Source organism: Passer domesticus, chromosome 4 (assembly GCF_036417665.1).
Source record: "Passer domesticus isolate bPasDom1 chromosome 4, bPasDom1.hap1, whole genome shotgun sequence".
NCBI classification, from domain to species: domain Eukaryota; kingdom Metazoa; phylum Chordata; class Aves; order Passeriformes; family Passeridae; genus Passer; species Passer domesticus.
The window spans coordinates 4,682,964-4,708,577 of NC_087477.1; the positions used below are offsets into that span (position 1 = coordinate 4,682,964).

General features: G+C 50.7%; 1 protein-coding gene across 4 annotated transcripts in view; it reads right to left on the reverse strand.

The window, feature by feature from the left end:
• LOC135298436 (hydrocephalus-inducing protein-like) overlaps positions 1–25,614 on the reverse strand; it is a 258,967-nt gene that overhangs the window by 13,990 nt on the left and 219,363 nt on the right. Inside the window, exons 1-4 of one of the 4 annotated variants that reach the window (XM_064415997.1) lie at positions 7,258–7,506; positions 5,472–5,588; positions 3,839–3,958; positions 1,715–1,834 (exon numbers count right to left, since the gene is read on the reverse strand). The gene's annotated coding sequence lies outside the window, so the exon portion shown is untranslated. The other 3 variants (XM_064415996.1, XM_064415998.1, XM_064415999.1) reach the window with 3 other exon arrangements.

Sequence of the window (25,614 nt, forward strand, 5' to 3'; positions counted from 1 at the left end):
GACAGGAGACCTGTCCCTGCCCTGCTGACATCCCTCCTTGACCCCTTTTCCAAAGCCCTTGCAGCTGAGCAGGTGCAGGCACATCATTCACAAGGGTCAGCTGGAGTCCCTTCTCTCTGGCTCCAGCATTTTGGCCAGGGCCAGCGGGGCAGGGCCTGGTGGCAAGGAAGGGCCAAGCAGGTCAGCACCAGCAGGATGGAGACAGAGCACCTGAACCAAGTCATCTGTACATTCAACAAGGCCAAAAAACCTGCTGGCTCCTGCCTGCACTCAGCCATGCAGTCATGTTCCAGAGGGGGAATGTGCTCCCTGAAAGCAAACCAGCACATTCTCCTGGGGGAAGGAAGAAATTCCCTTCTAGCAGATCACGTTTGGGTAGGCACATTCTGGGGATACAGTCATGCAGGCACACCAGCAAGAGAGGAGACCAAACACTGTGGCCTTACTGGGAATAAAAGCAAACCTGAAAAGCCAAAGGAACAACAAGACAATCCCTAAAACAAGGAGATGGCAAAGAGAATTTAAATGGGCAGTAAAGCAGCAAGGAAGAGTCATAAAACCATGAGAGCAATCATCTTGTCAAAAGTGACAGAAACACAGACAGGCTGTGCCTATGGACTGTGGGCTTCAAAGGCATTTTCTGCCTGGAGAAACATGACCAGCACTGACTGACACTGTGCTTCCAGTATGAAAAGCCAATCTTGGCTCTCCAGGGCTTCTTGCTGCCTATGCAGGCAAGCTGGGCTGCTGGGCATTGCTGCCTGCAGCCACAGGCCAGGGTCTGCCCTCTGGCATTCACAGACACAGCAAACATGCATTTTCTAGCACACTGAGCACCAAAATAATCTCAACAAGTCTAAACCAGATGATTTGGACTCCCTCCTTTCTGTTCCCACCAGCCTACCCTTGGCACAAGGCTTATCTAAGAAAAAGTTGCCCTGACTGAAATTCCAATGGTCTCTGTTTTCCTCGTTACACTGGAACACAACTGCTGACATTTTTCAACTTTTCCCCTCTCAACTCTCTTGGGAAATTGCAAAACCATCACAATTTCTTCAAGTGAAGGTGGAAACCTCCAGGAGCACATGGCTTTGCATGTGCTGTGGCTCTCCAAAGGGAAAGCAGAGCACCGTGTTGCTCTTGGAAAAGCTGAGCAGAGCGGGATGAAGCTTAGCAGGAGCCTCAAGTGGCACCTAAAGGGCTCCCACTGCTTCTGCTACATCACTCTGATTCCAGGGCTGTTCCAGAACACGTTTCCTGCAGTGCCAATGCCCTTAATGAGAAGTGATTCCAGCATCAAGTGGAGCAGACTCAGCCCCTGAGCTCTGACTGTGAGCTGCACAAAGGGAGCCCAACAGGCTGAGAGCAGCAGAGATTCCTACCAGGAGCCAAGATTAACCAAGGAGACACAGGAGGTGCTATAGACTCAAGGCAAAGCTTGAGAGCAGGTCAGAACTGTACAGGCCTCAACATTCCTATCAATCCACAGCTTTCAACAGAAGGAAACTCCTTTGGGATAGACACCATCAATGCATGGACAAAATCAGGGCACAATTCCCAGCACAGGAAGATTCCCATCATCTTGCAGAACAAGGGGCTGAGACATTTTCTCCTGCATGTGCTACAGCAGATAACTTGCTTTGCTGCCCACTCGGGCAATGACAGCACTCTCCTCTTCTAGCACAGGATTCAAGCTCCAGGTGCCAGCACTTACCTTGTCCTTATTCGTCACAGACAGCACCATTTCAGAGACCTCCCGAGCCACGAAGTTCTGAAACACCATCTCTGGTGGGGAAACCTGAAACAAGCTCTGTTTCGGGGCAGCTGACGGCAGCTGGAGAGGCGAGAGAGAGCAGGGACAGCTTCAGCTGCTGGGAGGAAGGCTCATGAAGGACAATCTTACACTGACCCCCAGTGAAGTGCAGACTCTGGGGGAGCACATCTGCCCAGGACACACTGGGAAAACAGTGGCTCACCCACCTCTGCTCTGAGCTGATCAAGAACTGCTTGGTCAGCTTCCAGCAGGTTCAAGCCAAGCTACTCTTTTGATTTCTCCAGCTTTCCTTCTCCACAATGCCAGGCAGCACTTTCCTTAAGCACAGCCCTGTGCCCCCTGAGGCACGGCCTGAGCACTCATGCAGTAAGTAAAACCCACAAATTTACATCAGACTCTAGGAGAAACAATTCTGGGATGTCCTTTACTCTGAGACAGGGAAACTGAGGCCCACACAACTGAAAATTTCTGTTTGGATCTAGAACTTAGGCCTCAGGATGACGAGAACAGTACCAGAGGAGGTGTCAGAGATGAGGTGACATTTGGATGAAGCCAAAAGGTTATGAAGTGAAAGGATGGAATTTGTTGGTTCTGTGTGTTGTTTGTGGGTTGGATTTGTTCAGGTTGGTTTGTTGGGTGTTGCTGTGAGCTGGCAGAGGGACGGGGTTGAAGACCTGACCAAAAGGAAGGAGGATGAGAGGGGAGGGGACACAAAAGTTGGTGGTCAGAGAGAAGGGAAGTTCCTGAGTGCCTCTCCAAGGGGAAAGGGGACAGGGACTGTCCCGGCCGGGTACAAAGGGGATACAAAGATTGCCATTTTGTTGGAGGCTGTGTTTGCTCCTCTCCAGGGGCAAGGAGACACACACGGCTCAAGTGAATTGTTACTAATAAACAGTTTTCTTTTGCTTTGATGATTTTTTCCTCTTTCTGTGCATTTAAAAGTTACTGCCTTTCTAACAGAGGTAAAGGCAAAAACAAAGTACAACAGAAGTCAGGAAAAGGACAAATTAGGTGAATGCTGAATGTGGATAAGGTTCAGTTATTTCCTCAGCAACTTGGGTAAAAGTGGAGTTGGTATCTCCTTTTCCCATGAGCTTTAACTGGGTGCTTTCTTGTCATTCTTGCTATCTTATTTAATGCCATTGTAGAGGCACGTCTGGAATGACACAACAGCAGCAAATGCTTCTGGAGCAGAGACACTGCTTGGAGAAGACTCTGCCCTGCTTTGTCTGCCTTCTGCAGCCACACTGCTGTCACTGCAGAGACACCAGCAGCTCTCCTGTGACTCCAGGGCAGACACAGCCTGCTGAAGGGAGTGCCTGCAGCACACTGTCCCTTACTTGTGCCCTTCCCTGGGGTGTTCCCAAGGCCCCTCTCCAGGCCAGTCCTGAACCAGTGTGTTCCATGTCTCTTGCTGCCAATTTCCTGCTCAACAGCCCACCGGGCTCACCTGCCCCTTTGGACTGTGCTTTCTACTGAGCCAGTCCTGCCACAAAAGCAGCTTGAAACACACCTCTAAGTAGGCACTGAGCACAGAAAGCACATCCACTCCCCTCTGCCCAGGGCTACTCCCCTGCACATCTGGCAGCCTGCAAAATCTAACACCCTGTCAGGGTCCAGCACATTGTTCCAACCCAAAGCAGGAATGCAATTGGTTCTGCTAAATCTGAAGGAATTCCTGCAGGTGCTTGGCCTTCCAAGGCCAACGCTGCCACTGTGCAGGGAATCCTGTGACCCCGAGCGTTTGATGGTGACCACACCAAAGCAAGAGGTGGCTCCTTCAGCAGGAGAATGGCACATGCCAATGTTGTGCCTTTGTGTCCCCAGCCTTCCCCCATTGTTTTAGCAATGGCAGCCACACTCCAGCACAGCCCAGCAGCTGCAGCAGAGGTTATCTGTGTTGGCTCAGTGCACATCAGGACTCCCAGTCCACCACTGCCAGCAGCTTGCAATGACAACAGCACCTGGACACTGAGGTGTTTTGCTGGAGGCAAGCCTGTCACAAGCACACACCCTCTTCAAACTTGCTATCAAACAGAAAGGAAAAGAGCAGGAAAAGGCTACCTTTGGACCATTCTTGCTCAGGTCTATCCATGGGCCAATTCTGGGCAGAATACTCCCCCCAGTGCTGGCCTCCTTCTTTGTGCTGAGAAACTTCTCCTGCTGGAACTTAGAGGGAAGCAGCTGAAAGGAAACAAACAAAAAAAAACCAAACAAAAAACCAAACCAAAAACAATAACAAAAACAAAAAACAGCAAGAAGTGTTGCCAGGATTTTTAGTGAAAAAGCATCTGCTAGGATTTTTCCTGTCCTGAGGAGCTGAGGGCCTCAGGAAAGAAATGTAAACAATGGCTATCTGCTGCTGTGGAATGCCGCGGGTGCATCTTCCATTGGTTCATGTAGATTGTTTTCAATCAGTGACCGATCACAGCCACCTGTGCCGGGGCTGTGAGAGTCACAGGATTTTTGTTATTCATTCCTATTCTATTCTTGTCTTTGTAGCCTTCTGATCTTCTTCTCTCTGTTCTTTTAGTATAGTTGTAATGTAGTATTTTAGTATAATATACAACATAATAAATCAGCCTTCTGATGAAAATGGAGTCAAGCCTCGTGTCCTCGTCCAAGGGGTTGCAGTTTAAGCAAGAAAGAAGCTCAGAAATGTGCTTGTTCAGAGGGGTTTATCTTGAGCAAGTGGTTCTGGTGAATTAATTTGCGATCACAGCCACTTGGGCAGTTCTGGAAGCCCTGGAAGTTACTTGCTGAAATACTTAGTACCAATCAATTAATAATACAGGGTGCAATACACACACTCCAACCACATGGCTGTGTCCCATTAGACTCTTTGTGATCTGATGTGACATGTTTGGGGATTTCTGCTCTTTGGCCATTTGTTTCCTCTTACGTTTCTCTGCATTGAGGCAATGCCCTTTTCAGAGAGTGGGAAGGAGCTCTCAGAACTGCCCCAACTCCATCCCTGCACAACACTCATAACTCACAGCCAGGAGACAGCACTGCTGGCTGAGTCCAAGAGAAGCAAGAAAGAAAAGCTGTACCAAGAGGGAGGTGCACAGGAATGTGTCCAAGTTTTTCCTCTCTCTGTTAATGAGCATTTGTTTTCTCTGTCTGGGCTGACAGAGCCCTCCAGAGAAGAAAACACAGGGATCTCCTTGACAGAGCCTCAGCACTGGGGCATCTTCAGCCCAGTGAGCTCCAGACATCAAGGGACCTTTGTGGCCCTGACTGCAGTGCTGCCTGCAGGGCTGGAGCTGTACCCACCCAGGAGCTCAGAGAGAACTGCTGCTTTGGGAGCTCTTCTGGCTGGGAGCAGCCGTGGCTCTCAAGGCTTTGGGCAGAGTTTGAGCTCTCCCCCCACATGCCCAGGTGCCCAAGGGCAGGTTGGTCACAGCAGCACAGGGCAGTGCCCAGCCTGACAGAAGGAATTCCAGTGGCAAAGGGCAGGCACAGAAGCACATGCTGAGGGCTTCAGCTGCACATTGGTTTCACTTGGCTCCCGTGGCACAGCCAGGCAAGGCGCTGGGCTGTCCCTGAAACATCACACAGTGTTCCCTACTGCACCAGGACAGCCCCCACCAACAGCAGCACGGCACAAAGAGCTGGGCAGGGGCTCTGCAGCTTCCCAGCGCTGCTGGACAACAGGGCACTTGCCAGCCTGAGCACAGCCCCACTGGCTACTCACAGTGCTAGGCTGCAGTCTTTCCCTCAGCAAAAGACGAGGTGTCGGTGTCTTTTTCGGGAATCCAGAAGCCATTCTGAAGGGAGGGTGTCACAGAGGAGCAACAAGGCCTCAGCAAAACTGGAAGGAGCAACAATGGAACTCTGAAAATCCAGAACCCAATTCGTGGCAGACTCAAGGCATACACTGCTGCTAAACATTTTATATCATTTGAAAGTAGCTAAGTGCTTGCTTGGCATAAGTAGCTAGTATTGTTAGGCCTCTAGTTGGACTTTATTTGGACTAGATGGCTCCCTTGTGCAATTCAAAAATGGATCTTGCTGAAATCTGGAGCTAAAAAGCTGAACATTAATAATACTTAGAACAGACAAAGCTGTAGCTTAAATATTACTTAAAACCAGCTTGAGTGGACCTCCTCTTCTTTAGGCTAAACAACCCCTGCTCTCTCAGCTGCTCCTCACTGGACTTGGGAGAGACTGCAATGTTATGGCTCATGGCTTAAATATTGCTACAAAGGACTTTTTTCCAATTGTGACAAAACTGTACAAAGAAGCTGAGAGCACCCAAGCCCACCCTTCCCTGAAAATGCCTCCTGACTGGAACTTGGGACTGGGAGTTAAGGCCCACATGGGAACTTGAGGCAAGATAAAGGTGACACTATTGCCCCATTAGCTCAGGTCTCGGGAGAAGTGAACAAGGCCAAGGGAGAAAAATAGATCCACACCATAGCCACAGCCAGCAGCTGTCCTGAAAATCAGCTCTGTCTGCCTTCAGGCTGGGCAAGTCACAGCCACAGACTCCTCTGCTGAGGCCAGGTTTGCACACACACCTCCCATCAACAGAGGGGCAGGAGGAAATTTTGGGTCTGTGGCACAACCTCTGGTAAGGGGCAGTGGACACCCATCCTCCCTCACACAAACTGGCTCAGCTCTACAACCCCCACCCCCAGAAGGCCACATCCAGGGGACATTCCCATCAGGGGCAGCTCAGGGGGTGTCATAGCCCATCAAAGACCCCCAAAGTGCCCCCAGAGCCATTTCTGAGGCCTTGCACCAGATGACTGCATGGCATGCAAAGTAACACAACAGATCCGAAAATCCACTGCCCAATTCGTGGCAGACTCAAAGGATATACTGGTGCTAACAATGTATATTATTTGAAAGTAGCAAAAGACAGAGCCCAACTTGCCCTTCCCCAGGGAGGTACCTGGGCTGTCCCACCTTGCCCAAATCCGCATTCATCCATTGGAGTCTTACATTTTGCGAAACCTCACCACAGAGAAGACCAGAAGAGGATTGAATGGGATGGGATGGGATCCATGGAATGGTGATCTTTTCTACTAAATCTGTCTCTGTCACTCTCTTTCATGCCCCCTTCCCATCAACCTCCGTCCCCCCCTCCTTTTTCTATTTCTTTCTCCCTCTCTCTTCCTCACATTTACTGTTACATAAAATCCAGACTATCCACTTTGGCAGATGGTCTCATTTTGCACCTTAATTCAGGGGCACCTCCTTAAACATTTTAATAACCAGATCATAACAACCCACTGAAATTTGAACAGAACTCACTCACCTATAAGTAGTTTAAATAAATACTACAGGAAAAACTCTATAAACTAGTGTACTTAGGAAATGTTGCATTTGTTCAGTGAGCAAAAAGCACCATCAGTAGACCATCTATTGTTCATCCCCTCAGCTGTACATGCCACCATCCTGTATCTCCCTGTGGCATTCTCTTTCAGAGCACAGATGGGACAAAACCAGAAAGTACAATTTGAGTCAATCTTTACCTTCAAAGGAAATTCAGGACTCCCTCGCAAAGACCAATGCTTTGCGAGTTCTGGAGTCCCTGGCACAAACCAATGTTCTGAGAGTTCCGGAGTCCCTCGCAAAAAGACCAATGCTTTGCGAGTTCAGGAGTCGCTCACAGAGACCAATTCTCTGCCAATTGACAGCAGTGGCTGACAGAAACCAATGCTGTGCCAACAACTGCCGTGGCAATGGCCGAGTGCAGCCGCCTAAAGGCGCCGAGGCTGCAAACGAGCAGCCAGGGCCGAGCTCTGGCGCTGAGGCCGCGGCGCCGGCACAGACGCTGAGGGCCCGGGCGCGGTTACCAGGCAACCGCGGCACCGAGCGCGGGGCCGGGCCGGGCCGCACGCATTGCCAAAGGACATTGGCACTGTCCCTGCTGACTTGACTCGTGTGTTTGCTGCAGAGCCTTTCTGTAGCCAGGAAAGTTTAAAATGTGCTGACAAAGGCACCTATGGCAGGTCTGTACACTAATCTTTGTACAGCACCAGGATTCTATCCTGGCTGGAGCCCCAGGAGGGGCTGAGGCAGATGCAAAGGGGCTCAGCCTGGAGAAAAGGAGGCTCAGGGGGCCCTTCTGCCTCTGCACAACTCCCTGACAGGAGGGACAGCTGGGTTTCGGGCTGTGCTCCCAGGAAAAGGCACAGGAGCAGAGGGAACGGCTACAGGCTGGGCCAGGGCAGGCTCAGCGTGGATGCTCCCCATGCCCTGCCCACAGACACAGTGGCTGCCCTGACGCCAGGCTGGGGCTGGGCTGGATGGCCCCGCTCAGGGACACGCTGCCCGCAGGGGGCCTGGATTGTGCTGCCACAAGCACCAGCCCTGGCCTGCCCTGCACTTGCCTGGGGCCACACCAGCCCTGCCAGCCCTGTCCCAGCCCCTGAGGCCCTGCTGTTAGCACAGCTGGGTTTAGTGCCAGCAGCAGAGTCCAGCTTGCTGCTTCCTTTCTTCCAGGACTGATGCCGATGATGGTCACCGATGTGACGCCTCTGTAAATATGTTTGAAACAGTAGAAGAATTCTGTAAATATGTTCTGCGGTTAGAAGTTCTCTGTAATTATGTTTCAAAGATTGTTAGTCCATAGGATCCCATGTAAATATGTTCTGTAGATTGTTATTGTTGTTGTTATAAGGATTGTTGTAATGAAAGATGTTCTGTAAATACTCGTGTTTGCCGATCTTTGGCAAATAAATACTGCTTCTTTTTAAAACCTCACTTCTCTTTGTCATTCCTTTGGGTACAGGCAGCATTTGCAGAGTTGGGATTTCCACTTGTTCCGGGATCCCGGGGCTGGAGCTCCCTGGGGCTGCTGCCACGGCCACCCCGCGGCTGGGGCTCCCTGTGCACAGGGGGTCCCACTGACACCACTGCTGCCGCTGGCCACTGCTGCTGCTCCTGGGCTGGGGCACAGCCGCGTCCCCAAGAGCTGAGCTCTCACCAGCACAGAGGGGGCTCTCACTGCACTGGCCCCTGCAGCCATGCCACCAAAGCAAGGCAGGAAACTTTCAGCCACCCTTCCTGCTGCAGCCACAGCCACTCCTGGCTCCAGAGCCGCCATCAGCCCACAGGGATGCAAAATCCACCTGCCCGCTCTCAAGGCCTTGACAGCCTTGGCAACTGTGGCACCTGCATCTGGGCTGCTGCAGGGGCTGATGTTTAAGGCTTGCAGCCTCCAAAGGCTCCGGGCTCTGCTTCCCACCCTGCTCTGCACTGCCCTGGCTCCGCATTGCTCAAGAGACAAAAGCCAAGCCAGGGCATCCTCACCCTGCCCAAATTCCTGAATTGACTGCAGTCCTTAGGACCTTCTCCACTTTCAAAGAACCTCTTCCTTTGATCACTGATTCGGCAGATGTCTATGGCCTAGTGCAGCGGGCCGAAAATTCCATTTTCAAAGACATTTCTAACCCCAACTAGAGCATTTGCTTTCAGCATTCATTTCTCTTTTGTCCCACAGACAACACCCACGCTATATCATGCACACAAGGCCTCATACCACCCTTCCTGGGTTCATAGTAGGCAATGTTAGAGCAGATGCCCCAGCAAGGGTTGTCCAAACCTCCCCACAGAATGTTTTTGAACAGGCTAGGATCCGCCACCACTTCCACCATCAAAACATTCCTGCACCGCTCAGCATCTTTAAAATTACCCAAGATCAGGCAAGATCCATGGCAAACACCTGCCCAAATTGTCAAGAACGTGCCTTTGCTTCTGTCAGAGCTGTACTCAATCCAAGAGGACTAAAGACTCTCCAGATCGGGCAATCACACATCACACACCAAGCCCCTTTTGGGAGACTAAAATACATCCCCGTCTCAATCCACACCGACAACGCTGCGGTTTCTGCCCCTGCCCATGCTGCTGAAAAATCAAAAGATGCTATAAAACGTTCCTTTTTAGCCTTTTCCACCTTCCCTGTTCCACAGGAAATTAAAACTGATCATGGTCCTGCTAATACCTCCCACTGATTCCAACCATTTTCTGACCAGTGGGCTACAAAACATGTCACAGCCATACCACACTCTGCCACAGGACAGTCCATAGTCCAGAGGGCCCACTCTTCCATCCAAAGGATCCTTGATCAACAGAGACAGGGAGTCCACATAGTATCTCCCATTGGAGGCCAAGGCCCTTGATGTGCTCAACTTTTTGAACAACTCCCCCAGTCATCAGGCATTTTATATTTAATTGGCAGCCCAATAAAAAGAAAAGCCACCTGTGCTGATCAAAGACCCTGAATCCAAAGAAATTATGGGCCCTTTCCCATTCATTACTTGGGAGGGAGGATATGCTTGTGTCTCTACAGCAGCAGGCCCAAGACGCATCCCAGCAAAAAACATAAAACTCTTCTGCCAATGGCCAGGCAAACACCACAGCCACCATCAGAAAAACAGAACAAAAGCCTAAGAGAGACAGCAGCAGCCTGCAAAAGAAGAAGAAGGACAGAAGAAGATCTCCTAAGCAGTGTGGACCACACACACCAACACCAAGAGAGCTCAGACACCACTAACTGCGATATCCCGCTTAACAATTGGAAAAACTGTATTCTAGCCTTGATATTTGATTCTTCTAATAAGAAGACTTCAAACCCTTGCCTTACAGAAGAGAAAGTTTAGTGGGACCAGAATTTAAGGTTCACATTGCAATCTCCCTATCTCTTTACTTTCAGGCCACCCAAGCCTCCACCCACTACTAAATTAGCTGAAGTCAAAGGATGCTGTCCTTTGTTGCCACTGCAGCAGGAAGCTGGATGCTCCTCACTATGCCGCATGCCTTCGCATGGGTGGTTCCACAGCCAAGCCACAATTTCTTGCCCATGGCCACGCATGTCAACCTCTTCTCACATAGGGACTCAGTATACCAGAGCGGCCAGCTGCTCACAGATCAAATCAATAAGATCCAGACAAAAGGCAACAACGACTGGCTCACTGGACTGTTGAAAGACTGGGGCATGAAAGGCTGGCTTTCATCTTTACGTCCAACAATATGAAGTCTAATAAGTCTAAGTGCCGTGTTCTGCATTTTGGCCACAAAAATCCCCTACAGCGTTACAGGCTGGGGACGGTGTGGCTGGATAGTGTTCAGGCAGAAAGGGACCTGGGGGTGCTGGTTGACAGCCGATTGGATATGAGCCAGCAATGTGCCTTGGTGGCCAAGAAGGCCAACGGCATCCTGGCCTGCATTAGGACTTGTGTGAGCAGCAGGAGCAGGGAGGTCGTTCTCCCCCTGTACTCGGCACTGGTGAGGCCACATCTTGAGTACTGTGTCCAGTTCTGGGCCCCTCAATTTAGGAAGGATATTGAGATACTTGAGCGTGTCCAGAGGAGAGCAACGAGGCTGGTGAGGGGCTTGGAAAACAAGCCCTACGAGGAACATTTGAGGGAGCTGGGGTTGTTTAGCCTGGAGAAGAGGAGGCTTAGAGGTGACCTTATTGCTCTCTACAACTTCCTGAAGGGAGGTTGTAGACAGGTGGGGGTCGGTCTCTTCCACCGGGCAGCAACTGACAGAACAAGGGGACACAGTCTCAAGCTACGTCAGGGAAGGTATAGGTTAGATATTAGGAAAAAAATTTTCACTGAAAGAATAATAAAGCACTGGAACTGTCTTCCCAGGGAGGTGGTGGAATCACCATCACTGGATGTGTTTAAAAAAAGACTGGACATGCCACTTGGTGCTATAGTCTAGTTGAGATGTTAGGGCATAGGTTGGACTTGATGATCTTAGGGGTCTCTTCCAAACTCATGATTCTGTGATTCTGTGATTTAGTCAAGACTGTTTTGTGGGCTTTGTTTCTTGTATTCATTGTCTTGGTTATTCTATCCAGTTTTGCTCAACGCTTGCAAAAGTCCATGGCAGAAGCCTTCATTCTTGAAAACAAAAAGGGGGCACTTGTGGAGGCCCAGGAGCCTCTCATTGCAACTGTGATACCTTAGGGCAAAGGGGACCAAGGTGAAACAGAGAAACCCCTCTGAATGCAAGGCTCTCACCCATGGCCACTTGCAGCCTCTTGCAATCCGCAGGTTTTGTTGCTATCACCCACTTCAACTGCCATTTTTTCCTTATATCTACTCTCCAGAGAATGTTCTCCTCTCTCTTCTCCCCTGCTGGTCCTGGCTTCACCCCTTCTCCCCCCCGAATGAAACCCTCAGACCCCAGCCTCATTTTCTCTCTGGCCCTGGACCCTCTTCATGGCAATGCACAGCGTTTGGAGTTCCACACAAAGACCCATCTCTGGCCTCATTCATCAGCACTTGAAGCAAGTGTGCTCCGGCCTCTGGGAGTGCAGCTCGCTCACACGGGCTCACTGTGGACACGCCGCAATCACACAGTCATTGAGTGCACCAGAGAACCTGGCCTCTAATAAAAGGCATGAATGCCACAAATCACCCAACCCAATGCCTTGCATGTCTCTACTTTTTCCTTCTCCTCTCATCTCTCATGTCACTTTCCCCATTTCCTCTATCTGCCAGCTTGGCTTCTCTCTCTCCTGGCTGCAGCTTCAGCCACATGTGTGACACTGCAGGAACAGCCTGACCCACCGGGAAGTGGGAGAGGACTCTTTGTCAGCAACTGAAGTGACAGAACAAGGGGGAATGGGATGAAACTGCAAGAGCTGGAATCCATTCCATGATGGCAAGAAGTTCTTTCCTGTCAGGGTGCTTGTCCCTGACACAGGGACCAGCGCAGAGAGCCTGTGCATACCCCATGCCCACCAACATCCAAGGCCAGCTTGGACAGGGGCCGCAGCAACCTGCTGTGCTGGGAGGCTGCTCAGCTTGGAACCAGATGCTCCTTAGGGTCCCTTCCAGGCCAAACCATTCAAGGATTTCATCATTCCACCATGCCCATCTCCCAGTGTGGAGCGGCCCTGAAACTTCTGTGACATCACAGCTCCCACAGCGTTCCAGGTGGAACGTCCAGCACCTGGAAACCACCACAGCAGACACTCTGCCTGCTGCCAGCGCTCAGTTGGCGCTCGCTCTGCGCTCTGCCCGTCAGCACTCAGCTGTTGCTGCTGCTGCCTGGGCTTTTCCTGCTGCCTGCTCTGGAGCACCAACCCCAGCAGGATGAGCACTGCTGCGCCAGTGGAGGTACTGTGCCATTCCAGGGAGGAGGCAGCCTGTTTGAGCAGGCTGCAGCCATGTGGGAATGGATGGTGTGGGACAGGAACCCCACTGTGACATTGTGCTGTCTCCTGCAGACTAACAGAGACACTGTGGTGGCGATGGAAGTGGACATGGTGCTGAATGAGGAAGAGATGATGGAGGTGGACGTGGAAGACCAGGTTGAGGAGATGGAAGTTGATGAGGAGGATGACATCGAGGCGATGGAAGTGGATGAGAAGGATGAGGAGGAGCCCATGGTCCTCGGATGAAGATGGAGCCCCACAAGTAAGACAGGCAGATGCTCCCCATGCCCTGCCCACAGACACAGTGGCTGCCCTGACGCCAGGCTGGGGCTGGGCTGGATGGCCCCGCTCAGGGACACGCTGCCCGCAGGGGGCCTGGATTGTGCTGCCACAAGCACCAGCCCTGGCCTGCCCTGCACTTGCCTGGGGCCACACCAGCCCTGCCAGCCCTGTCCCAGCTCTTGGGGCCCAGCTGGGCCCAGTGCTGGCAGCTGACTCCAGCTTTGCTTCTTTCTTCCTTCCAGGACTGATGCAGATGATGGCTGTAGATATTTCGGCGGTGTATATATGTTTGAAAAGTTAGGATATTTTTGTAAATATGTTCTTAGGTTAGTAGTTCTTTGTAAATATGTTTTGAAGATTGTTACTCCATAGGATCCCATGGAAATATGTGCAGTAGATTGTTGTTGTTGTTCTTATGAGGACTGTTGTAATGAAATGTGTTCTGTAAATCCTCGTGTTTGCCGATGTTCAGCAAATAAATAATGATTCTTTATAAAACTTCACTTCTCTTTCTCATTCCTTTGGGCACTGTCAGAACCCCGGACCTCCCCCTGACCATCCTAAATGATTCCAGCCCCAGCCAGGGGGCTTTAAATCCCTGGCAGGGGGTTCAGAGACCCTGGCATGTAGCCAAAGACCCCTGGGCCTTTGAATTTAACCCATAAAGCATGTTACCACCTTTATGTCAAGAATTAAAAGTCACAACAATTTAGATAGTCTAGTAATAGTAATCACAAAGTGAACGGAAAACATTTAGAGCACTGTAGACAGAGGTTTTGAACCTTGTACGAAAGAGTTTGGTATTATCTACATAGATAGAAAAATTTGGGTGTACCCAGTCCTTCCTCTTTCTTCTCGCTAGCATCCATATGAAAGACGATATTACCATTCACATATTGGTTTCAAGTAGAAAGTCACTATCTAACTTAAGTAATAGGTATTAAAACATTCTTGTAAACATAGTATAGGCAGGTTTTAATATAAAAGATAACACCAACCCAAGAGGCAAAAAGAGTACCTTAAGCTGACCTGCTGAACAAACCTCAGCAGGCCAGCAAAAAAATGTTTTAGACAAAATATAAAAATCAACCTTAAGAGAGTGAAGCACATACTTCTCAACTCTTCCTTCGACAGCTAAGTTAGAGAAAAAGAGACTTCTAACGTACCTCGAAATCCCCTCAACCAAAGAAAACCCAAGAGGCACAGGCAGCGTTTGCACAGTTGGGATTTCCACTTGTTCCGGGATCCCGGGGCTGGAGCTCCCTGGGGCTGCTGCCACGGCCACCCCGCGGCTGGGGGTCCCTGTGCACAGGGGGTCCCACTGACACCACTGCTGCCGCTGGCCACTGCTGCTGCTCCTGGGCTGGGGCACAGCCGCGTCCCCAAGAGCTGAGCTCTCACCAGCACAGAGGGGGCTCTCACTGCACTGGCCCCTGCAGCCATGCCACCAAAGCAAGGCAGGAAACTTTCAGCCACCCTTCCTGCTGCAGCCACAGCCACTCCTGGCTCCAGAGCCGCCATCAGCCCACAGGGATGCAAAATCCACCTGCCCGCTCTCAAGGCCTTGACAGCCTTGGCAACTGTGGCACCTGCATCTGGGCTGCTGCAGGGGCTGATGTTTAAGGCTTGCAGCCTCCAAAGGCTCCGGGCTCTGCTTCCCACCCTGCTCTGCACTGCCCTGGCTCCGCATTGCTCAAGAGACAAAAGCCAAGCCAGGGCATCCTCACCCTGCCCAAATTGCTGAATTGACTGCAGTCCTTAGGACCTTCTCCACTTTCAAAGAACCTCTTCCTTTGATCACTGATTCGGCAGATGTCTATGGCCTAGTGCAGCGGGCCGAAAATTCCATTTTCAAAGACATTTCTAACCCCAACTAGAGCATTTGCTTTCAGCATTCATTTCTCTTTTGTCCCACAGACAACACCCACGCTATATCATGCACACAAGGCCTCATACCACCCTTCCTGGGTTCATAGTAGGCAATGCTAGAGCAGATGCCTCAGCAATGCTTCACCAAACCTCCCCACGGAATGTTTCTGACCAGGCTAGGATCCGCCACCACTTCTACCATCAAAACATTCCTGCACCGCTCAGCATCTTTAAAATTACCCAAGATCAGGCAAGATTCATGGCAAACACCTGCCCAAATTGTCAGCAACATGCCTTTGCTTCTGTCAGAGCTGTACTCAATCCAAGAGGACTAAAGACTCTCCAGATCGGGCAATCACACATCACACACCAAGCCCCTTTCGGGAGACTAAAATACATCCCCGTCTCAATCCACACCGACAACGCTGCGCTTTCTGCCCCTGCCCATGCTGCTGAAAAATCAAAAGATGCTATAAAACGTTCCTTTTTAGCCTTTTCCACCTCCCCTGTTCCACAGGAAATTAAAACTGATCATGGTCCTGCTAATACCTCCCACTGATTCCAACCATTTTCTGACCAGTGGGCTACAAAACATGTCACAGCCATACCACACTCTGCCACAGGACAGTCCATCGTCCAGAGGGCCCACTCTTCCATCCAAAGGATCCTTGATCAACAGAGACAGGGAGTCCACATATTATCTCCCATTGAGAGCCTGGCCAAGGCCCTTGATGTGCTCAACTTTTTGAACAACTCCCCCAGTCATCAGGCATTTTATATTTAATTGGCAGCCCAATAAAAAGAAAAGCCACCTGTGTTGATCAAAGACCCTGAATCCAAAGAAATTATGGGCCCTTTCCCATTCATTACTTGGGAGGGAGGATATGCTTGTGTCTCTACAGCAGCAGGCCCAAGACGCATCCCAGCAAAAAACATAAAACTCTTCTGCCAATGGCCAGGCAAACACCACAGCCACCATCAGAAAAACAGAACAAAAGCCTAAGAGAGACAGCAGCAGCCTGCAAAAGAAGAAGAAGGACAGAAGAAGATCTCCTAAGCAGTGTGGACCACACACACCAACACCAAGAGAGCTCAGACACCACTAACTGCGATATCCCGCTTAACAATTGGAAAAACTGTATTCTAGCCTTGATATTTGATTCTTCTAATAAGCTGACTTCAAACCCTTGCCTTACAGAAGAGAAAGTTTAGTGGGACCAGAATTTAAGGTTCACATTGCAATCTCCCTATCTCTTTACTTTCAGGCCACCCAAGCCTCCACCCACTACTAAATTAGCTAAAGTCAAAGGATGCTGTCCTTTGTTGCCACTGCAGCAGGAACCTGGATGCTCCTCACTATGCCGCATGCCTTCGCATGGGTGGTTCCACAGCCAAGCCACAATTTCTTGCCCATGGCCACGCATGTCAACCTCTTCTCACATAGGGACTCAGTATACCAGAGCGGCCAGCTGCTCACAGATCAAATCAATAAGATCCAGACAAAAGGCAACAACGACTGGCTCACTGGACTGTTGAAAGACTGGGGCATGAAAGGCTGGCTTTCATCTTTACGTCCAACAATATGAAGTCTAATAAGTCTAAGTGCCGTGTTCTGCATTTTGGCCACAAAAATCCCCTACAGCGTTACAGGCTGGGGACGGTGTGGCTGGATAGTGTTCAGGCAGAAAGGGACCTGGGGGTGCTGGTTGACAGCCGATTGGATATGAGCCAGCAATGTGCCTTGGTGGCCAAGAAGGCCAACGGCATCCTGGCCTGCATTAGGACTTGTGTGAGCAGCAGGAGCAGGGAGGTCGTTCTCCCCCTGTACTCGGCACTGGTGAGGCCACATCTTGAGTACTGTGTCCAGTTCTGGGCCCCTCAATTTAGGAAGGATATTGAGATACTTGAGCGTGTCCAGAGGAGAGCAACGAGGCTGGTGAGGGGCTTGGAAAACAAGCCCTACGAGGAACATTTGAGGGAGCTGGGGTTGTTTAGCCTGGAGAAGAGGAGGCTTAGAGGTGACCTTATTGCTCTCTACAACTTCCTGAAGGGAGGTTGTAGACAGGTGGGGGTCGGTCTCTTCCACCGGGCAGCAACTGACAGAACAAGGGGACACAGTCTCAAGCTACGTCAGGGAAGGTATAGGTTAGATATTAGGAAAAAAATTTTCACTGAAAGAATAATAAAGCACTGGAACTGTCTTCCCAGGGAGGTGGTGGAATCACCATCACTGGATGTGTTTAAAAAAAGACTGGACATGCCACTTGGTGCTATAGTCTAGTTGAGATGTTAGGGCATAGGTTGGACTTGATGATCTTAGGGGTCTCTTCCAAACTCATGATTCTGTGATTCTGTGATTTAGTCAAGACTGTTTTGTGGGCTTTGTTTCTTGTATTCATTGTCTTGGTTATTCTATCCAGTTTTGCTCAACGCTTGCAAAAGTCCATGGCAGAAGCCTTCATTCTTGAAAACAAAAAGGGGGCACTTGTGGAGGCCCAGGGGCCTCTCATTGCAACTGTGATACCTTAGGGCAAAGGGGACCAAGGTGAAACAGAGAAACCCCTCTGAATGCAAGGCTCTCACCCATGGCCACTTGCAGCCTCTTGCAATCCGCAGGTTTTGTTGCTATCACCCACTTCAACTGCCATTTTTTCCTTATATCTACTCTCCAGAGAATGTTCTCCTCTCTCTTCTCCCCTGCTGGTCCTGGCTTCACCCCTTCTCCCCCCCGAATGAAACCCTCAGACCCCAGCCTCATTTTCTCTCTGGCCCTGGACCCTCTTCATGGCAATGCACAGCGTTTGGAGTTCCACACAAAGACCCATCTCTGGCCTCATTCATCAGCACTTGAAGCAAGTGTGCTCCGGCCTCTGGGAGTGCAGCTCGCTCACACGGGCTCACTGTGGACACGCCGCAATCACACAGTCATTGAGTGCACCAGAGAACCTGGCCTCTAATAAAAGGCATGAATGCCACAAATCACCCAACCCAATGCCTTGCATGTCTCTACTTTTTCCTTCTCCTCTCATCTCTCATGTCACTTTCCCCATTTCCTCTCTCTGCCAGCTTGGCTTCTCTCTCTCCTGGCTGCAGCTTCAGCCACATGTGTGACACTGCAGGAACAGCCTGACCCACCGGGAAGTGGGAGAGGACTCTTAGTCAGCAACTGAAGTGACAGAACAAGGGGGAATGGGATGAAACTGCAAGAGCTGGAATCCATTCCATGATGGCAAGAAGTTCTTTCCTGTCAGGGTGCTTGTCCCTGACACAGGGACCAGCGCAGAGAGCCTGTGCATACCCCATGCCCACCAACATCCAAGGCCAGCTTGGACAGGGGCCGCAGCAACCTGCTGTGCTGCGAGGCTGCTCAGCTTGGAACCAGATGATCCTTAGGGTCCCTTCCAGGCCAAACCATTCAAGGATTTCATCATTCCACCATGCCCATCTCCCAGTGTGGAGCGGCCCTGAAACTTCTGTGACATCACAGCTCCCACAGCGTTCCAGGTGGAACGTCCAGCACCTGGAAACCACCACAGCAGACACTCTGCCTGCTGCCAGCGCTCAGTTGGCGCTCGCTCTGCGCTCTGCCCGTCAGCACTCAGCTGTTGCTGCTGCTGCCTGGGCTTTTCCTGCTGCCTGCTCTGGAGCACCAACCCCAGCAGGATGAGCACTGCTGCGCCAGTGGAGGTACTGTGCCATTCCAGGGAGGAGGCAGCCTGCTTGAGCAGGCTGCAGCCATGTGGGAATGGATGGTGTGGGACAGGAACCCCACTGTGACATTGTGCTGTCTCTTGCAGACTAACAGAGACACTGTGGTGGCGATGGAAGTGGACATGGTGCTGAATGAGGAAGAGATGATGGAGGTGGACGTGGAAGACCAGGTTGAGGAGATGGAAGTTGATGAGGAGGATGACATCGAGGCGATGGAAGTGGATGAGAAGGATGAGGAGGAGCCCATGGTCCTCGGATGAAGATGGAGCCCCACAAGTAAGACAGGCAGATGCTCCCCATGCCCTGCCCACAGACACAGTGGCTGCCCTGGCGCCAGGCTGGGGCTGGGCTGGATGGCCCCGCTCAGGGACACGCTGCCCGCAGGGGGCCTGGATTGTGCTGCCACAAGCACCAGCCCTGGCCTGCCCTGCACTTGCCTGGGGCCACACCAGCCCTGCCAGCCCTGTCCCAGCTCCTGGGGCCCAGCTGGGCCCAGTGCTGGCAGCTGACTCCAGCTTTGCTTCTTTCTTCCTTCCAGGACTGATGCAGATGATGGCTGTAGATATTACGGCGGTGTATATATGTTTGAAAAGTTAGGATATTTTTGTAAATATGTTCTTAGGTTAGTAGTTCTTTGTAAATATGTTTTGAAGATTGTTACTCCATAGGATCCCATGGAAATATGTGCAGTAGATTGTTGTTGTTGTTGTTATGAGGATTGTTGTAATGAAATGTGTTCTGTAAATCCTCGTGTTTGCCGATGTTCAGCAAATAAATAATGATTCTTTATAAAACTTCACTTCTCTTTCTCATTCCTTTGGGCACTGTCAGAACCCCGGACCTCCCCCTGACCATCCTAAATGATTCCAGCCCCAGCCAGGGGGCTTTAAATCCCTGGCAGGGGGTTCAGAGACCCTGGCATGTAGCCAAAGACCCCTGGGCCTTTGAATTTAACCCATAAAGCATGTTACCACCTTTATGTCAAGAATTAAAAGTCACAACAATTTAGATAGTCTAGTAATAGTAATCACAAAGTGAACGGAAAACATTTAGAGCACTGTAGACAGAGGTTTTGAACCTTGTACGAAAGAGTTTGGTATTATCTACATAGATAGAAAAATTTGGGTGTACCCAGTCCTTCCTCTTTCTTCTCGCTAGCATCCATATGAAAGACGATATTACCATTCACATATTGGTTTCAAGTAGAAAGTCACTATCTAACTTAAGTAATAGGTATTAAAACATTCTTGTAAACATAGTATAGGCAGGTTTTAATATAAAAGATAACACCAACCCAAGAGGCAAAAAGAGTACCTTAAGCTGACCTGCTGAACAAACCTCAGCAGGCCAGCAAAAAAATGTTTTAGACAAAATATAAAAATCAACCTTAAGAGAGTGAAGCACATACTTCTCAACTCTTCCTTCGACAGCTAAGTTAGAGAAAAAGAGACTTCTAACGTACCTCGAAATCCCCTCAACCAAAGAAAACCCAAGAGGCACAGGCAGCGTTTGCACAGTTGGGATTTCCACTTGTTCCGGGATCCCGGGGCTGGAGCTCCCTGGGGCTGCTGCCACGGCCACCCCGCGGCTGGGGGTCCCTGTGCACAGGGGGTCCCACTGACACCACTGCTGCCGCTGGCCACTGCTGCTGCTCCTGGGCTGGGGCACAGCCGCGTCCCCAAGAGCTGAGCTGTCACCAGCACAGAGGGGGCTCTCGCTGCACTGGCCCCTGCAGCCATGCCACCAAAGCAAGGCAGGAAACTTTCAGCCACCCTTCCTGCTGCAGCCACAGCCACTCCTGGCTCCAGAGCCGCCATCAGCCCACAGGGATGCAAAATCCACCTGCCCGCTCTCAAGGCCTTGACAGCCTTGGCAACTGTGGCACCTGCATCTGGGCTGCTGCAGGGGCTGATGTTTAAGGCTTGCAGCCTCCAAAGGCTCCGGGCTCTGCTTCCCACCCTGCTCTGCACTGCCCTGGCTCCGCATTACTCAAGAGACAAAAGCCAAGCCAGGGCATCCTCACCCTGCCCAAATTGCTGAATTGACTGCAGTCCTTAGGACCTTCTCCACTTTCAAAGAACCTCTTCCTTTGATCACTGATTCGGCAGATGTCTATGACCTAGTGCAGCGGGCCGAAAATTCCATTTTCAAAGACATTTCTAACCCCTACTAGAGCATTTGCTTTCCCCTTTCATTTCTCTTTTGTCCCACAGACAACACCCACGCTATATCATGCACACAAGGTCTTATACCACCCTTCCTGCATTTATAGTAGGCAATGCTAGAGCAGATGCCTCAGCAATGCTTCACCAAACCTCCCCACGGAATGTTTCTGACCAGGCTAGGATCCGCCACCACTTCTACCATCAAAACATTCCTGCACCGCTCAGCATCTTTAAAATTACCCAAGATCAGGCAAGATTCATGGCAAACACCTGCCCAAATTGTCAGCAACATGCCTTTGCTTCTGTCAGAGCTGTACTCAATCCAAGAGGACTAAAGACTCTCCAGATCGGGCAATCACACATCACACACCAAGCCCCTTTCGGGAGACTAAAATACATCCCCGTCTCAATCCACACCGACAACGCTGCGCTTTCTGCCCCTGCCCATGCTGCTGAAAAATCAAAAGATGCTATAAAACGTTCCTTTTTAGCCTTTTCCACCTCCCCTGTTCCACAGGAAATTAAAACTGATCATGGTCCTGCTAATACCTCCCACTGATTCCAACCATTTTCTGACCAGTGGGCTACAAAACATGTCACAGCCATACCACACTCTGCCACAGGACAGTCCATCGTCCAGAGGGCCCACTCTTCCATCCAAAGGATCCTTGATCAACAGAGACAGGGAGTCCACATAGTATCTCCCATTGAGAGCCTGGCCAAGGCCCTTGATGTGCTCAACTTTTTGAACAACTCCCCCAGTCATCAGGCATTTTATATTTAATTGGCAGCCCAATAAAAAGAAAAGCCACCTGTGTTGATCAAAGACCCTGAATCCAAAGAAATTATGGGCCCTTTCCCATTCATTACTTGGGAGGGAGGATATGCTTGTGTCTCTACAGCAGCAGGCCCAAGACGCATCCCAGCAAAAAACATAAAACTCTTCTGCCAATGGCCAGGCAAACACCACAGCCACCATCAGAAAAACAGAACAAAAGCCTAAGAGAGACAGCAGCAGCCTGCAAAAGAAGAAGAAGGACAGAAGAAGATCTCCTAAGCAGTGTGGACCACACACACCAACACCAAGAGAGCTCAGACACCACTAACTGCGATATCCCGCTTAACAATTGGAAAAACTGTATTCTAGCCTTGATATTTGATTCTTCTAATAAGCTGACTTCAAACCCTTGCCTTACAGAAGAGAAAGTTTAGTGGGACCAGAATTTAAGGTTCACATTGCAATCTCCCTATCTCTTTACTTTCAGGCCACCCAAGCCTCCACCCACTACTAAATTAGCTAAAGTCAAAGGATGCTGTCCTTTGTTGCCACTGCAGCAGGAAGCTGGATGCTCCTCACTATGCCGCATGCCTTCGCATGGGTGGTTCCACAGCCAAGCCACAATTTCTTGCCCATGGCCACGCATGTCAACCTCTTCTCACATAGGGACTCAGTATACCAGAGCGGCCAGCTGCTCACAGATCAAATCAATAAGATCCAGACAAAAGGCAACAACGACTGGCTCACTGGACTGTTGAAAGACTGGGGCATGAAAGGCTGGCTTTCATCTTTACGTCCAACAATATGAAGTCTAATAAGTCTAAGTGCCGTGTTCTGCATTTTGGCCACAAAAATCCCCTACAGCGTTACAGGCTGGGGACGGTGTGGCTGGATAGTGTTCAGGCAGAAAGGGACCTGGGGGTGCTGGTTGACAGCCGATTGGATATGAGCCAGCAATGTGCCTTGGTGGCCAAGAAGGCCAACGGCATCCTGGCCTGCATTAGGACTTGTGTGAGCAGCAGGAGCAGGGAGGTCATTCTCCCCCTGTACTCGGCACTGGTGAGGCCACATCTTGAGTACTGTGTCCAGTTCTGGGCCCCTCAATTTAGGAAGGATATTGAGATACTTGAGCGTGTCCAGAGGAGAGCAACGAGGCTGGTGAGGGGCTTGGAAAACAAGCCCTACGAGGAACATTTGAGGGAGCTGGGGTTGTTTAGCCTGGAGAAGAGGAGGCTTAGAGGTGACCTTATTGCTCTCTACAACTTCCTGAAGGGAGGTTGTAGACAGGTGGGGGTCGGTCTCTTCCACCGGGCAGCAACTGACAGAACAAGGGGACACAGTCTCAAGCTACGTCAGGGAAGGTATAGGTTAGATATTAGGAAAAAAATTTTCACTGAAAGAATAATAAAGCACTGGAACTGTCTTCCCAGGGAGGTGGTGGAATCACCATCACTGGATGTGTTTAAAAAAAGACTGGACATGCCACTTGGTGCTATAGTCTAGTTGAGATGTTAGGGCATAGGTTGGACTTGATGATCTTAGGGGTCTCTTCCAAACTCATGATTCTGTGATTCTGTGATTTAGTCAAGACTGTTTTGTGGGCTTTGTTTCTTGTATTCATTGTCTTGGTTATTCTATCCAGTTTTGCTCAACGCTTGCAAAAGTCCATGGCAGAAGCCTTCATTCTTGAAAACAAAAAGGGGGCACTTGTGGAGGCCCAGGGGCCTCTCATTGCAACTGTGATACCTTAGGGCAAAGGGGACCAAGGTGAAACAGAGAAACCCCTCTGAATGCAAGGCTCTCACCCATGGCCACTTGCAGCCTCTTGCAATCCGCAGGTTTTGTTGCTATCACCCACTTCAACTGCCATTTTTTCCTTATATCTACTCTCCAGAGAATGTTCTCCTCTCTCTTCTCCCCTGCTGGTCCTGGCTTCACCCCTTCTCCCCCCCAAATGAAACCCTCAGACCCCAGCCTCATTTTCTCTCTGGCCCTGGACCCTCTTCATGGCAATGCACAGCGTTTGGAGTTCCACACAAAGACCCATCTCTGGCCTCATTCATCAGCACTTGAAGCAAGTGTGCTCCGGCCTCTGGGAGTGCAGCTCGCTCACACGGGCTCACTGTGGACACGCCGCAATCACACAGTCATTGAGTGCACCAGAGAACCTGGCCTCTAATAAAAGGCATGAATGCCACAAATCACCCAACCCAATGCCTTGCATGTCTCTACTTTTTCCTTCTCCTCTCATCTCTCATGTCACTTTCCCCATTTCCTCTCTCTGCCAGCTTGGCTTCTCTCTCTCCTGGCTGCAGCTTCAGCCACATGTGTGACACTGCAGGAACAGCCTGACCCACCGGGAAGTGGGAGAGGACTCTTTGTCAGCAACTGAAGTGACAGAACAAGGGGGAATGGGATGAAACTGCAAGAGCTGGAATCCATTCCATGATGGCAAGAAGTTCTTTCCTGTCAGGGTGCTTGTCCCTGACACAGGGACCAGCGCAGAGAGCCTGTGCATACCCCATGCCCACCAACATCCAAGGCCAGCTTGGACAGGGGCCGCAGCAACCTGCTGTGCTGCGAGGCTGCTCAGCTTGGAACCAGATGATCCTTAGGGTCCCTTCCAGGCCAAACCATTCAAGGATTTCATCATTCCACCATGCCCATCTCCCAGTGTGGAGCGGCCCTGAAACTTCTGTGACATCACAGCTCCCACAGCGTTCCAGGTGGAACGTCCAGCACCTGGAAACCACCACAGCAGACACTCTGCCTGCTGCCAGCGCTCAGTTGGCGCTCGCTCTGCGCTCTGCCCGTCAGCACTCAGCTGTTGCTGCTGCTGCCTGGGCTTTTCCTGCTGCCTGCTCTGGAGCACCAACCCCAGCAGGATGAGCACTGCTGCGCCAGTGGAGGTACTGTGCCATTCCAGGGAGGAGGCAGCCTGCTTGAGCAGGCTGCAGCCATGTGGGAATGGATGGTGTGGGACAGGAACCCCACTGTGACATTGTGCTGTCTCTTGCAGACTAACAGAGACACTGTGGTGGCGATGGAAGTGGACATGGTGCTGAATGAGGAAGAGATGATGGAGGTGGACGTGGAAGACCAGGTTGAGGAGATGGAAGTTGATGAGGAGGATGACATCGAGGCGATGGAAGTGGATGAGAAGGATGAGGAGGAGCCCATGGTCCTCGGATGAAGATGGAGCCCCACAAGTAAGACAGGCAGATGCTCCCCATGCCCTGCCCACAGACACAGTGGCTGCCCTGGCGCCAGGCTGGGGCTGGGCTGGATGGCCCCGCTCAGGGACACGCTGCCCGCAGGGGGCCTGGATTGTGCTGCCACAAGCACCAGCCCTGGCCTGCCCTGCACTTGCCTGGGGCCACACCAGCCCTGCCAGCCCTGTCCCAGCTCTTGGGGCCCAGCTGGGCCCAGTGCTGGCAGCTGACTCCAGCTTTGCTTCTTTCTTCCTTCCAGGACTGATGCAGATGATGGCTGTAGATATTACGGCGGTGTATATATGTTTGAAAAGTTAGGATATTTTTGTAAATATGTTCTTAGGTTAGTAGTTCTTTGTAAATATGTTTTGAAGATTGTTACTCCATAGGATCCCATGGAAATATGTGCAGTAGATTGTTGTTGTTGTTGTTATGAGGATTGTTGTAATGAAATGTGTTCTGTAAATCCTCGTGTTTGCCGATGTTCAGCAAATAAATAATGATTCTTTATAAAACTTCACTTCTCTTTCTCATTCCTTTGGGCACTGTCAGAACCCCGGACCTCCCCCTGACCATCCTAAATGATTCCAGCCCCAGCCAGGGGGCTTTAAATCCCTGGCAGGGGGTTCAGAGACCCTGGCATGTAGCCAAAGACCCCTGGGCCTTTGAATTTAACCCATAAAGCATGTTACCAC